Below are 15,899 nucleotides of genomic sequence, written 5' to 3' on the forward strand. Positions count from 1 at the left end.
GTGACACGTGGAATACAGGATGCACCCGCCATCGTTGTGGCAAAGCCAGACGTACAGCAGCAGGATTAAGAACTTGGAGCACTACATACGGACTGATGTATTTAGGCAACAATTTCTTTTTGCCTGGAATTCTTAAGTTCTTAGTGGATAGCCAGACTTTCATACCAGCCTTATAGACAGGTGCGGATACTCTATGAGCATCGGCATAGAACTTGTCACGTCGTTTAGCCTGCTCCAATTGCTGCTTCACCTTTCTTTGTAATCTCTTCAGATCACGAAGAGTACGGCCTGCGGCAGGCGTGTCCAAGGATAGACCGGAATCCAGAGGTATTGATCGGGGGTGTTGTCCATAGAGAGCATAGAACGGTGAAGTGCCTATGGCACTATGATAAGAGTTGTTATAGGCGAATTCAGCCGCCGGCAGTACCGTGAGCCAATCCGATTGGTATTGCAAACACAGACACCGCAGATATTGTTCCATAGTACAATTGACCCTTTCAGTCTGTCCGTCAGTTTGAGGATGATAAGCACTGGACATTCTATCATCAATCAGTAATGCAGATGTTAAAGCTCTCCAAAAGCGTGACGCAAACTGTGAGCCCCTGTCAGTAATGATTACTGATGGTAGACCAAAGAAACGAAATATATGTTGGATGAATAGTTCAGCCAGAACAACAGCAGTTGGTAAACCAATACAGGGAATAAAAAGAGCCAATTTAGTGAAATAATCCACTACGACCCATATGGTATCATATCCCTGATTTGGGGGGAGTTCTACCACAAAGTCCATAGATATCATGTCCCATGGTTTGTTAGGGACAGGTAGGGACTGGAGTAAGCCCACTGGTTTACCAGGAGTATTTTTACATTGGATACACACAGAACAAGAAGATACATAGTTTATAACATCTTTTGCCATGGATGGCCACCAGCACCATCTTTTGAGCAGATCCAGTGTTTTCTTCCGTCCAGGATGGGCTGCAATCAAGGAATCATGATTCCATTTGAGGGCTTTATTCCGCATTGAAGGAGTTGGTAGATAAAGTACTCTTTGTGTGAATGGTAAACCGTTATGTACGTCCAGATTCATATCCTGGACTACTTGTGGATGAATTTTTACCCACTCTTGTACTTCGGTTTTTAGGGATGGTTGAACCGAACAACTACATATTACATGATCTGCCAACAGCTGAATCTGTACTTGTTTTTCTTCCTGCGCCTCTTTACTCATACGGGACAAAGCGTCCGACTTAACATGTTCTCGGGCAGGACGATAGGTGACCTGGAAATCGTATTGGGCAAAAAAGACATGCCATCTGGCCTGACGGGCCGTAAGGCATTTCATGGATTTGAATGCTTGGAGATTTCTATGGTCAGAGTACACCAACACCTGTTGTTTGGCCCCAAGAAGATGATGACGCCATTCTCGGAAAGCATCTTTGATAGCCAGTAGTTCCCGCTCAGTGACGGTGTAGTTCCGTTCATATGAGGTGAGTTTGCGAGAGAAGAAAGCCACTGGGTGTTCCTCCTTGGTTTCTGTGCAAACTTGTGAGAGTACTGCACCAATAGTGACACTGGATGCATCCGCTTCAACGACAAACTGGCGATCAGGATCCGGATGTTGAAGCACGGGTGCAGTGGTAAATGCTTCCTTCAGCTTTTCGAATGCTGCTTGGGCATGTTGGTTCCAACAGAAAGGAACTTTAGAACTAGTTAAAGCCGTCAAAGGAGCTACTGTTTTGGAAAAGGAATGGATAAATCTGCGATAGAAATTCGCAAAGCCTAAGAAAGACTGTAGTGACTTGACGTTATGCGGAATCGGCCAATTCAAGACGGCCTTTACCTTGGAACGACTCATTCGAGCACCTAGATTGGTAATGTCGTAACCAAGGAATTCCACTTCCTGTGAATGAAAGACACATTTTTCGGCTTTCACATAAAGATGGTTTTCCCTGAGTCTTTGTAGGACTGTAGAAACATGTCTGACGTGTTCCTATAAAGATGATGAGTAGATCAGAATGTCATCCAGAGAGACAACCACAAATTGGTCCATTATGTCTCTGAATATATCATTCATGAAGAATTGAAATGTGGCGGGAGCATTGCACAGACCAAAAGGCATCACCAAATATTCGTAAAGACCATACCGTGTCTTAAAAGCGGTCTTCCATTCGTCGCCTTCACGAATGCGAACCAAATTGTATGCACCTCGCAAGTCCAATTTGGTGAAATAACTGGAAGTGCCTAACTGATCCAATAGAACGTTTATTAGTGGTAAGGGGTATTGGTTTTTGATGGTGATATCATTAAGTGCCCTGTAATCAATGCATGGTCTGAGATCTCCCTCTTTCTTAGGAACAAAGAATAGAGGAGATGCAGCAGGTGATTGTGAGGGCCGTATAAAGCCCATTGCTAGCGCTTTATCAATGTATTCTTTTAACACGACATCTTCTTTAGGTGTTAATGAATAAACACGGCCTGTAGGAATTTTGGCACCAGGAACCAATTCGATAGGACAGTCGTACTGTCGATGAGGAGGTAATTGTTCTGCCTGGCCTTTATCAAAGACATCAGCATAATCAGCGTATTCGCATGGTATGATATTGTCGCATAGATGTACAACGCTGATAGTAGAATCCTCCACCATAGAGGCTAATATGTGTTGTTTATTTGACACCTCCTGACTGGTAAAGCAATGTTCATTGCAATGAGTCGAAGGATATTGGAGCGATCCCGAAACCCAGTCAACAGCAGGATTGTGAAGGGTTAACCATGCAAGACCAAGTATGATCTCGTACTGTGGAGCAGCAATAACATCGAAGATGATTTCTTCTGAATGGTTATTCGATAACGTCATCTGAACAGGTACCGTCTCCTGGGTTACCATACCAGAAACCAAAACAGATCCGTCCACGGTGTTCACCGTTTCAGGTCTTTTTTTGTTTACAAGGGGTAAGGAACAGTTCTTGGCATAAGTGATGTCTATGTAATTGCTGGTGGCTCCAGAATCAACCATGGCCTTGGAAACCACTTCTCGCTCATCACAACGTAACGTCACCTGAACTATTACAGGTGCATGTTTAGGAATGGTACTGGAGTCCAATGAAACACTCGACATAGGGACTCCTGCTATTGTCGAGTTTTGGCGTTTCCCGCACGCTTGATGGGTTTTTTAGGACATGTTGCCAATAAATGCTCGGAAGAACCACAGTACATACATAAGTGGTTTTTTCTTCGGTTCTCCCGTTCTGCATTGGACAATCGGCCTCTCACGGCGCCAATCTGCATGGGTTCAGGGTCATTAGAGATGACTGCTGGTGTCTCTGACCGCCCCGAGACTGGCATGAAGGGCTTTTTCTCTCCCTTCCAAGCATTCCTTCGGGCGTCGATTTGTAGAACCAAATCGAGCAACTCTGGAAAACCCGTAGGAACCACAGGAACTGTAGATAAGGCATCTTTCAGTTCTTCAGAAAGACCCTTGTAGAAAACAGCTGTTTTCTTGCTGTCAGGCCATTGGGTTTCCGCCGTCAGTTGATTGAACCGGGCAACGTAAGACATAAGGGGTTGGCTGCCCTGTTGTAGGTTAAGCAACTCTAAATCTGTGGCTTGAGTAGAGTAACGCATGTCAAAGACTTTACTCATAGCAGTCAAGAGATCGTCACAATCGTACAACAAAGGACTATTTGTTTCCAACAAAGGGTTAGCCCAAGCAGCAGCTGTGCCCCCTAAATGGGAAAGCACGAAGGCTGCTTTTGTGGTTAGATCAGGAAAAGATGTAGGACGGCAAAGAAAATGGAGTCGGCACTGATTTACAAAGGTTCTATAGGTTTTGGGATCACCCGTGAACCGTTCCGGAGGGGCCAAGGGAAACTGAGTGGGCATAACCACATTAATAGTTTCCTGTGGGGGTGCCGTAGTCCCAGATCCAGATGCAGTAGCCATCGGCGCCTGTGCTCCCTGAGGACTACCCTGTAGGGCGTCTTGCATAACGTCCATACGGTGCCGTAACATGTCCTGTACTGTAACCATTTCATTTCTCAAATCGCTGATCAACTGTGTCAAAACAGCTAAAGGATCCGTACCCTCCATGGCTTCTGATTCTGTCAGAATGTACCAAAGTATTAACTGAAAAGGATACAATACTCAAAAGGATACAGGAGGTAGGGTCTTCCGGATCCCTGTTCACACGATTTGATAGTCGTGAAGTCAATTGAAGACCTTCCAAATGATACAACCCTCTGGCCGATAAAACAGGCAGAGCGATGGATCACTGGAAAGGGCGTGGGTAAGGTATAGAAAGCCAGCCTAGGACAAATTAAAGTATCATGAATAACTGCTCCAACCTGAGTATGATGAATTAGATAATGACAGGAATGTTCACACTGACCTTTAGATTTGGGTAGAATAATCCAGAAGTCTCTTGATGGACTTGAATGAAGAACAAACGACAAGGAAGGGAAAATTAGTAAGGGAGACTTATCCCGAACGGAACGAGGCTCACGCTAGATACGGGTTGAAATCACCACAGGATAGCGTCCAAAGTTCAGTTCAATGTCACCTTCCAATAATCCTTGAAAGGCTTCCTTCCCACTATAGGGATCAATCCTTCTGTTAATTCCACAGATGCAGGAGTTAGAAGTACACGCGGTTATAAACAGCCGCAAAGAAAATAACGTTTGAAGACAACGTGCGCGTGTGGATTTTACACGCGGGCAGGATTCGCGCAGTCCGGGCCAGCCGCGTATGAAGACAGAGTGTACGTGTGGATGTACACGCGGGCAGGATTCCCGCAGTCCGGATCAGCCACGCTTGAAGACAGAGAACGCGTGTGAATTATCACGTGAAGGAATAGCTCCAGGAATCAGCGTGTGGCGGAACACACGCTATTGAAGGCCCAAAAGTAGCTGTAGAAATATGCCAGGATGCAGATCAGAGGTTCAGCTACACAACGCCAATAGATTCGATCAGAAGCAGCGAGTGAAGTTTCTACGCTGCTTAAATACGTAATACCGTAGTTCACGTGACGAAGCAAAAGTCACGTGAAGTTAGCGACGTGAAAAGTGCAAACGTCGTTTTCCCGGTAACGTATCGAATAACCTCCATTTGGTGTAGAACGGTCTAGCTGTTCTACGAGCGTAGCGTCCAGCATGCATGACACAAAAACCCGCAGAGTGCGTGCTTGTGGCACGAGTTTTCCCACCATGGCAGACACCCTCTGGAACTCCCTTCCACCGCACATCAGACGACTCGACTCTCACACTGCCTTTCGCAAGGCCATCAAGACTAGTCTCTTCAAATAATGTGCCTGTTTTTGTTCGCTACCCTGGACCTATGTATCTGTAACACTGTATGTATATACTAAGAACTCTTCTGGGGCGGCTTTTTTGTAAACCTTAATCAAGCCTTCTTACGCACCGCTTATCAGCGCCTCTATGCCTTCGGGTGCAGTGCGCTTTACAAATGTAAAAAATAAATAAATAAACAGTAGGTAGAAAGAAAAATACAGTAGGATACAAAATATAATAGTCTAGTGTGGGATAACATTTGGCAGTCGCTGGCATAATTTAAACGCAGGAGATTGTTAAAAATTATGGGACAGTGAATCTGAGGCTAACCGGTAAATCACAGGTCCTTTGCTGACAGCCAACTGATGGTATTACACCTGAAGTTGAGGAAGGATTGGTCGGAACGCAGAACAGGGGGGAGGGTGCTCCGCTGAGCCGCCATAATTAAGTCCCCCCCCCACCCCAGCTTTTTTTTTTCTTCATTTAGTTTGTACCTTGGGAACTACCAGGCAGAATGAGTTTGCCGTCCTTGTGGGACGAGATGAAGATTTTTTGACAATTTATCTCAGTAAGGTATAGTGGGTCAGCATGATTTATGAGTTAATGAAACAGTTTTAAGCTGCATCTTTTCCTTGATGGAAAGCCATTTGTTTTGTTTTCTAGTCTCAGAGATGTGTTCTCTCCTCGGTATACTTAAGTCCGTTCTCAGAGCGTTGTTTTGGAGAAAGTGTAGTTTGAGACTGTACTTACTTGCACCTAAATATAGGGCGTTGCAATAATGCAATTTTGAGAGGATTAATACAGCTTTCATTTTGAGAGAGAGGTTTTGCAGGCCTGTATCAGCTTGCAAGTATAAGCTGTGGCTGAGGCCTTAGCATTCACTTGTTTCCTTAGATCCAGAGCTGAATCTCGGTAAAACCTAAGGTTTGTACCTCGTTTGCCACTTTGATGTTGATCCCATCAATGTTGAACGAGGCGTGTTTATTGCTGAGTTTGTTGAGGTTGGTTGAGGATCCTAGAATCAGGAGCTCTGTTTTATCATCATTCAGGCAGAGGCCAGGGGGGGCCATCCATGCCTGGATGATGAGGTACATTTTATTCACTAGGGCCATTTCCGTATCATAGTCTCCGGTCAGATGAATGAGGATCTGCGTGTCCTCTGCATAGTTAGTGTAGATGACGCCCAGATGATCAAGGTCGTCAAACAGGTTTTGTGAAGATTTTGTACATTGTTGGTGAAACACAGGACCCTTGCGGCACTCCACATGTTATTGGGATGCTGATCGGGGGAAGACTCTCATGGTCCTGTTGTTAAAAAATTATTGGATCCATGTAATAGAGTCTTGGGAGAAATGGGCTGCTGAGGCAAGGTGATTATAAAGCATTTTGTGGTCCATCAAATCAAAGGCAGCAGACCGGTCTAAAAGTAGTAGTAAGGCAGTTTTCCCTTTATCTTTGAGTTCCATCAATCTGAGTCTTTAGATCAATCAGCGCTGTTTCGGTACTGTGTTGTGGCCTAAAGCCAGATTGTCAAATCCCTAGGAGATGATTGGTCTCTAGGTACTCCTGGATCTGGATGTATGCTACTTTATTTAATATCTTAAGTAAGAACGGTACAGTTGTAATCAGCCTAGTAGGGGTGGAGGGATGCAAGGACTGTTTTTTTAAAAATATATTTTTTTAGAAGGGGTAAAACCCCATAAATCCTTTAGGTTACTAGGGACAATGCTGGTTGAAAATGAGGAATTGATTAATTTAGAGATGAATTGTGCCAAATCTCTAAGCGGCATCTTTGATTATCTGAGCTGGGAAGCTATCTCCCTGGCACCTTGACGGTTTAAGGGAGGCAATAATATTTTCTACTGCAGGGTAGAAACCTTTGTTAATCCTATCGTTATAAGTCTCATGTTTGGTGCGTACATTTCTTTTTTTATATTTAGCTGAGCTATTTTTCAGGTTTGTTTTGTTCCCCTCTGTAGGTAGGTGTTTTCAGAGGACTTCCATTTTTCTATTTTCTGCCCGCAAGGCTTTTAGTTGAGGTGTAAACCATGAGTTCAGGTGAGCTCTAGGTTTGCCTTTGCGCGGTTTGAGCGAAGCGATAATGTCTAAGTCTTTATTCATCGTGGAATTGTATGCGTCTACTAGGAAGACTGGATCACTGGTGTCCGTTAGTGAGTTAAGGATCAGGATTACATGTGGAAGGATCTTGTCCACTGTTATGTTCCACTTGTTTCTGGTATAGAGTGGGGGTGCTATTAAGTTAGTCTTAGTAGTGGGGATGTTAGCTGAGAGGGTAAAGGATAGTAAGTGATGATCAGTCCAGGATTGAGGTGTGATCGAAGTAATTAAGTTTTCGCAATTAAGATCAGCTACCCAATCCAAAGTTCTACCATTATCATGGGTGGGCTGAGTAACCCTTTGGATAAGGCACAGTTCAGTTAGGGCATTAGACACTAGTAATGCTTGTTGGGCAGTAGGGTAATTAGAGGTAGGTTTGGTGTTGTCGGATAGTATTGTAATGATACCTTCCTTGAAGGAGCCAGTGGGCCCTGGTGGTCTGTAGATTAGGTGAGCAGTTAAGGTACGGGAGTTAGAAATGGGAATTTTGACCGTAAGTAGTTCACAGGACATGACATGACAACTGGCGAGGTGGCTACTCTCATTTCTAGGTTGGACTTGGCAATGAAGGCGATACCTCCGCCTCTGGATTGACTCGGTTGGCTCTTAAGATAATGTAGTTGTCTGCCACTGCTTAAGAGAGAGAGGCATGCTACTGCATTTAGCCAGAACTCAGTTATTGCAAAGAAGTCGAGGTTTTCCGCCGTGATCAGCTCCGCTATGTCTGTGGTCTATGGCGTGAGCAACCAAAGATCTAGCGTTGATTAATGCTCTGTTAATCGTAGGTGTAATAGTCAGTCAAGTTGGTGGTAGGTTTGCTCAGATTCACACTCTTGTTATTGGAATGGCTAATTTTGGATCTGTGATAGTTACCTGTTATGCTATTTTTGCTGGAGGTAGAGATGTTGAATCTATGATTATTCCCGAGCATGGGAGGACTTACTTTATCTGTTGTATTAGTCGACGGCTCTGAAAGCCTCGGTAGTCTGGAGCCCAGTCTGTTATTTCTAGTTCTGGTAGGGCATGGTTTGTAAGGTACAGGTTTTGTGGCAAAATGATTAATCCATTGGATGGGGGTTAGCAGGCACTCTAGGCTAGTGCACATAGTATATTCTACATTGGAGATCTTATTATCAGGTTTGGTAAGACATTGGTGGGTCTAATTGTTGTAAACTGGCGGTCATGCCTAAGTGGTGGTAAGAAGGTTGTAGGTTTAATACCAGATATGTGTAAAGTGTGCTTGGACATAGTTGTAAGGTGTTGGTATGAGAGTATGGAGTCTGCAACTTTGGACTGAAAACTGATGGCCAGTAGGGCGTACTCCAATTTTAGCAGCAGAAATGTGAAGGCATATGTAGTACAATTGGAAGGATGCTTAATAATTGGCTGAAGGTGTTATGTAGAGATTCTGGAAAACTAGGCGGTTTAACATATGGCCCAGAACCAAGTGTCAGCATAAACTCCTAACTTCATAATATATGTGGCAATGGGAGGCATGCTAGGTACGTTAGGCAGTATCAAGGAAGGTAGTATAGAAATATTTAAGGCAAACTAGGCAGTATAATATATGTGCTAATATCAGATGTAAGCATTAGACTTGCAGCTACATGATATGTGTTGCAGTCTGAGTAGCGGTCAGTATGCTAGGCAGTAACAATGTGCAACAAAGTACGTAGTTTAACAGTGTAGAGCAGATACCGTAATGTATACCTTGGAATCAATGTATACACACAGCTTTTCACAACACTAGGCAGTACGCGGAACACTAGGTACGTTAGGCAGTGGCAGTAAGATTTTAGGCGGTGTAACGTATCGCCAATCATATGTGTAAACGTTAGATACGCAGCATCTCAATGCACAGGCAATAAAGGAATGTTAGGTACATTAGGCAGTAGCGATGTGTGGAGAAAATAACATAATTTAGGCAAAGGATCACAACTTCTCTGTGCACATGGCAGTATAGTGCGTGCTGGGTAAATAGCTATTTTGGCGTTGTTACGTTGGATCTCTCCTCACTCCCATGAGTGCTTCAAGATCACTTCCCTGTCCTGAAAAGTTCAATATTTTTGTGAACGGCCTAGGATGCGACCCTGGAGGGGTCTCTTCTGAAGTGAACAGTGAGTGCGCTCAACCGTGAAAACTTGCGATAAGTTCTTGGTGCCATTTTCCTGCAATAGTAGGTTCCCCACAGATTGGGTGGGGTTTGAGGCCCTCAGGGAGCCTGAGCAATCTAACGGTGTCACTACGGTCCCTTCCTTCAGGCTGTAGTTCTAGGGCTGTGTTTCTCCGCTCCAACTCCTTGACCCAAGCTTCCAGGTCCTTCGTGGACTCTCTAGTCTCCTTCAATTCAGAATCGGCTGATGTGACCCGCTCAGCCAGATTGCGGACGTCCCGTCGCAGCAGCTGCATATCCACCTTGACTTCATCGATTCTAGTTTCCAACGAGGATCTCAGTGCAGCTATCACAGCCAGTACCAAATCCTCCTGTGTGTCAGTGCCTGTAGCACCTGGCTCTTTCTGTGACCTAAACCTGTTCTGCGCCTGATCACAGGGTCTGCCTGCATTATTGAACGAGTCCATAATTGTAGTTTTGCCCTTGCCTTTGTTGGGGGACATGCTTAAGTAGGGGCGGAGCAGACAGCGGCCAAAGTCTCAGCTGAACAGGCACATCACAGTCCGAGGCAGAGTATGGTGTACCTTGAATGCGCCCCCCGGCTGTCTAGTTGGGGAAGTACATGGCTTAGTTTCCAGTGCTGCCGGGAACCGCCTGGTGTCGCCCCCTCCCAGTCACACTAGTGTAGTTGCTGCAGCTAGGTGGAGCAAGCCTCGTTGAGGCAGTGTGCTGCAGCCGGTACCCGCTGTTACCGCAAATGTGGGAGGTCCAGGCACAGGCCTGACTCGTCTCTCGCCGTTGAGTGCAGTGCAGATCTAGTGTGGTGCATCTGCTCTCTTTGCCAGGTGCGCCACAAGGGAGCTCCTACGGGGGAGTGGGGTGTCCTAGCGAGCGATGTTCCCTCCAATGAGGTCCCCAGTGGAGTGATGAGCCACTCCACCCAGTGTCCTGAGTGTCACTACTTACTGCCCCTCAATACCTGCCAGCTATATGCTGCCCCCCAGTGGTATGACCGTTCCGGCCTCACTTTCTGTGTCATGCAGCGACAGGGCTGCCAGCAGGAGACAGTTATCTCACCACGTGAGCGTCTTCCTCTACACTCAGAGGTGCCACGTGCAGCCGTTCCCAACTCTGCAGGTGTCACCTCCTGGGTGTGCACCCACCACAGCTCTGAGGCCCACAGTTATTCTGCTCCTACTGCCCAATCTAGTGCAGTTGCAAACCACCAACCTCTATGCTTGCAAATGAAGCAATGCCCCCAGTGTAGTCAACTAAGGTTATCTTGCCTGAAAAGGCGCGGGGTGGCTCAGCCACCTAGCACACGTGTATAAGTCCCTTTACAGTGCCTCAAGCCCTTCATCCGATTTAGGTGGTAATGTTGTGCATGGCAGTGGAGCTGCAGTTGTACAGTGTGTTGCTTTGCTCCAGTTGCAATGTTAGCTCATGCTCTCGACCAGGTCCCAGGGAGCATCAGAGGCACAAGCCCCCAACCCGCTAGAACAGTCCACTTACAGCCGCAGTCCCCAGCACGAGTGTTCACCCCTGGGTTCCAGCAACACAGCAATGGACCCAGCCTCTCCCCTCTCTTCTCTCTCACCTTGCTCCTTCACGTGCAACCACATCCAAGCCCTGAGTCATCCCTACGCAGTGTGTCCGCTCTCCCCCGGATAACTGCCATACTGTAGCATCCGTGTGGTTGGGAACTCCTCAGCCTCCCAGTGCAGCACAAGCCACAGACAGTTTGCAGCCGCCCAGCGAGATGGCTTCATGCATATAGGTATTTGCTTGGGGGGCAGGATCTGATCCCCACTCCACTCCAATTTGGTCTCAGTGTGGAGGACCACTCCAGAACTCCTCTGCACTTCCTACGGTCCACTGGAGCATATCAGTGTCCCCCCACAGTCTGTCCTGTTGGCCTTTGGGCCGTGTACAGCTTCCAGCCCGTGAATCCTCGCAGGTGTCACACTCAGCCCCTTGTCTCACCTGTTTGTCTGAGGTTGATTTCTTCTTTGGAGATCTTTCCTTCTTCCTGGCTGTCCGGGACTCGTATAGGAATGGGCGAGTATCCTCTGGGTCCAGCGTGAGGATCGCTGCCAGCCTCAGGAAGCAGGTAAGGGTTCAGTACCCAGGAGGTAGGAGTGCGGGAGGCAGAGTCCGGGAAGGAATGGGGACAGGAATCCAATGCTGGCTGCGTGCGAGGGGAAACCCGTGAGCACATAAGCGCATAGCAAGGGTCCGAGATGGAAATGGAGAACAGCCGTTGGTGGAAGCAAAAGGGGGAGCTCAAGGAGTACCAGGGAGGAAAGGACGATAAGTATTGGAAATGGGGAACTGACAGAAGGAAAAAAGTAACAAGCACACTTGCCGACAACTTGAAACAGTAGCGTTGAGACACGCAGAGCCGCGGCGGCGGCATGCCTATTTTCTATTAGGCAGCGCATCATACGAGAACGCTAGAGCACAGTGTTTCCATGAGGTTGGCCATGTTGGGAGAACAGCCGACCCGATGTTGCGGTGCGTTATGGACCATGAAGTCCAAAAGGGCCGTAAACGGCGATTCATGACAGCAGGTCTGCAATATCTGGTGTTGGAGCACGCGTCTTCACCCGCTCTGGCAGGAATACTCTGCAGTCCAGTGCAGGCACCCACCCCAACCACAGGTCCCCCAATCAGGGGTCTGGTGTCCTCTGACCTCTTGCGCCGGGCAGCCCACATATATCACGGGCAGGCGTATGGTCCTCGGGGGCAACTTGCTGGTAATTCCAAAGGCCCCCAATGATAGTTGCCCCCTCAGGCCGGCTCAGTTCTCATGCCGTGGCGAGCGCGCTCAGGCCTGTGGCGTGTCTCCTCCCTGTGGTGCTGCCCCTTTAAGGGAATAGCACACGGTGGTGTGATGTTGCACGCTGCTGTGGGCCCTATTAATAAAGGGGGTATTCCCGGGTGCGGCATTCCTGACTGGGGAGCCCGAGCCTGTTACTTCACCTCTGTGTGAGTTCCTGAAGTGGAGGGAGGCCCGTGGCTCACGGAGCACTACGGTGGGGGCCAGGGATTCCCCTGCCCAGATGCAACAGTGGCGGCGAGGACAGTAATATGCCCAGACCCGGCAGTGATGATCTTATTTAATTTTTTCATTGAACAAGGGATGAATCTCTCGTTCTACGTGTGGGGGAGGGGCAGCCTACGCGGTGGCCATTTTGTCCCCTCAACTCGAAAACTTCACAGAGCTCCGGTGGGGCCTGTGAGTGCCATCCAGGCACAATTCTTGGAGGAATGGATAGCGGACTGTTATCCCCACATGGACATGCCTGAAGTTTGCATTATTTTGTAACTTTTAGGTGTATTTCACTGAGTGAAGTGGAGGCCATGGGTGGGGGAGACTTGCTATTCTGAACCTCCTACCCTAGGTCTCACTGGCTCAATTTTTGGACACTCCTCATATGCTGGACAATCTACCAGCTGGCCACTGGACCAATACTACGGCTGGAAGCTGGTGAGTGCCTGTGTGCACTGGTGAAGGACCGGTGGGGAGTTTTGAAGATCAAGGAGGCCTGTGATCCTGGTGGAAGGTGGAAGACCAAGCTGGCTGGGTGAAGGACATTTCTACTGGGTGAGTTGCGGCCCATGTACAAGGAGAAGGGGTGCCTGTGCGCTCTAACCCATGAGTGACCCAGCGAATCAGGACTGGGCACAAACTGGCCCACAAGTACAAGCGCCACCACCACCACCCCAGCCTCCAACAATGGCCCTGGTGGCGCTGCCACCCATACCCGAGTTTGACGTGTCCGGCCCCCTATCGAGCCTGGGGCCTAGGTGGAGTCGATGGGTTGATCACTTTGACATGTATTTTCAGGCAACGATGGAAACCAGCGATGACAGCAAGCTGGCCACGTTACTGTATGCCGCCGGCCCGGCTGTACGCCAGATCTTTGACTCTCTCACGACCACGGACAACTCATATGCGGCAGCAAAGACAGCCCTGCACAATTATTTCCTTCCACTGCCCAATGCCGACTACGAGAGGTTTGTGATGCTCTCCACCAAACAGAAAGAGGATGAGACCCTCGACACCTTCTATGGTCGTCTCAGGAGACTCTCGGTGGCTTGCACAGGGGACAATGCTGATGACATGATCAGAAATCAACTCATCCAAGGGTGCTCCTGGGGCAAGCTGAGGAGACAAGCACTGAGGGAATCAGGAATCACCCTTCCTCGCATCCTGGAGCTGAGCCGCTGCCAGGAGATTTCTGAGGTACGTGCTTCAAGGATGGAGGTGGGGTCCCGCCAGCCAAGTCGAAAGAGGTTTGTGCTGTGGGTCGTGGGGGCAGAGGTGCCCGGAGGATGCCTGGCAATTTCCGTGACAGGGGCGGGAAGCCAAGCGAAGCATGCCAGAAGTGTGGGTACGACCTGCCCCACCCCGGTGAATGCCCAGCCGCAGGGAGGCTGTGTGGACGGTGTGGCATGATAGACCATTTCGTAAAGGTGTGTAGAGCGTCCCTGCCAGTGATGGTACCAAGAGACCCAGAATGATCTGGATTTTTCAGACCGTCTCGCCCTCCAAATGTTGCCCAAGTAGATCAAGTGGAGGAAAGTGCTCAACCTGATGAGAATATCTTCTTTGTATCAAGCATTGATGCCCTGCAGTCCAAGGGCCGAAGACAGCCAAGATGCATTGTGGCTGTAAATGACTCTCCGGTATCGGTGCTGGTGGACACGGGGGCCTCAGTCAACATTATGGCCCGTCAGCATTATGATGCTGTGCCCTCCCCTCTTTCCCCCCCCCAACTGTCAACCCCGAAGGCTCGCATTTTCACATTTGGGGGATCATATCCTATTCCCCTGGATGGTGCATTTGTGGCCTGGGTAGGGCATGGAAGCTCCAAGATCAAAGCACGGTTTTGTCACCCCAGTCAGTACAAACACCCTACCGAGCTGTGCGGCATCTGAAGCCCTCAGACTGGTGAGCTTTGCATACTCTGTGTATGTGGAGGAGATACAAACGCTGCTAAACAAGTACGCAGGCCTGTTCCAAGGGATTGGCCGCATGGTTGGGGATCCAGTACAACTTCATATTGATGAGTTGGTGCAGCCAATTGCCCTCAAACACTTAATAAATTATATTCATACATAGGCATTCACAACAACACAGCAAGGTTTAAGCACTTGGCTTCGTCTCATGAAGAGCTGGATTCTGCCTTGGACCGATCAATGTTCAAGGTTCTTTAGCCAGGCCGTGTAGTCGGCGGAGCGCCACTACAAGAAACAAAACATTAATGAGCATTTATGCTTAGCACCGTTATGCAACTGTAACTTTACAGACTCGACTCCTAAGGCTGGTCTGTGGCATGCAACACTGGAAGTCTAAAAGATCGTTAGAGTTAGTGGTTTCAATCTGTGCCACCCAGTTCAGAACCAACTTTGGTATGGATAAAGGGTTAATGGTGCTGGTGCCCCGGTTCAGTGCCGCAACATTGGAATCCGGCATTAGCATGAGTTAATGGTGCCGGTGCCCGACCCCAATCAGTGACTTCCAGGACCCAGCGTCGGCGCGGGTTAGTATTCAGTAACTTCCCAACATGAAAATTTTCCCAGAAGAACGAGTAACACAAGAGAAATGCACTTATCTCTGATAGGCAGCGGGGTTGCAGTGTCCTCAGGTAGGGAATGTCCCCGCTGTTGGCAGCCTGCTGGAGCCCACGGAAACACGTCTTCTCTGTCGGGAAGTTCGTAGCGCAAGCAGGGATTCTCATGGGTTCCGCGTGCATGCGCGGTTGGATGGGCGTTGTCCCACAGCTTCCCAGAGGCTCGCGGTCGCGTGGGGCTTCTGGGAAATAGAGTCCTTTGTCCTTTTCTGTGTTCCTGTTGGCTTTTAAGCCTGTGGAGCCGGTCCCAAGCCTTCTGCCTGCACATATGACATAGAAGGGCCCTGAAATAAAGATGTTTGCATCTTTTATGCACTTTGCCACTCCAATCCCCTTCCTTTCTGACAAACTTAGTATTTACCCGAGCTACACGTACAGGATTCTTGACACAAGCATAGCCCCCTGCACCGACACAAACCTAGGGGTAGTCCCCTCTGTTTATTCATCAACCAACAGAAACCAACAAATGGGGTGGGGGGAGCATGGTTACGGAGTGGAGCGGTTACTCAGCTCCAGAAAGCCCTGCCACTCTACACTGCTCTACCCCGGAACTGGGACTACTAGCTTGTCCCACATTAGGACAAGAATTATGAATGTTAGACCCTACTCTCTAAGGTCGTACTATTGTGTGCACCATCCTGTGTCGCACCTAGATGTGGTAGTAAATACTAGTAGGTGCCGCCCATGTTCATAATTGTGAATACTACTGTGTGCCTCACTCAGATGGATTTGGGAGTACTGGTA

Source organism: Ambystoma mexicanum, chromosome 3p, assembly GCF_040938575.1.
Source record: "Ambystoma mexicanum isolate Mex_15411 chromosome 3p, UKY_AmexF1_1, whole genome shotgun sequence".
Lineage (NCBI taxonomy): Eukaryota > Metazoa > Chordata > Amphibia > Caudata > Ambystomatidae > Ambystoma > Ambystoma mexicanum.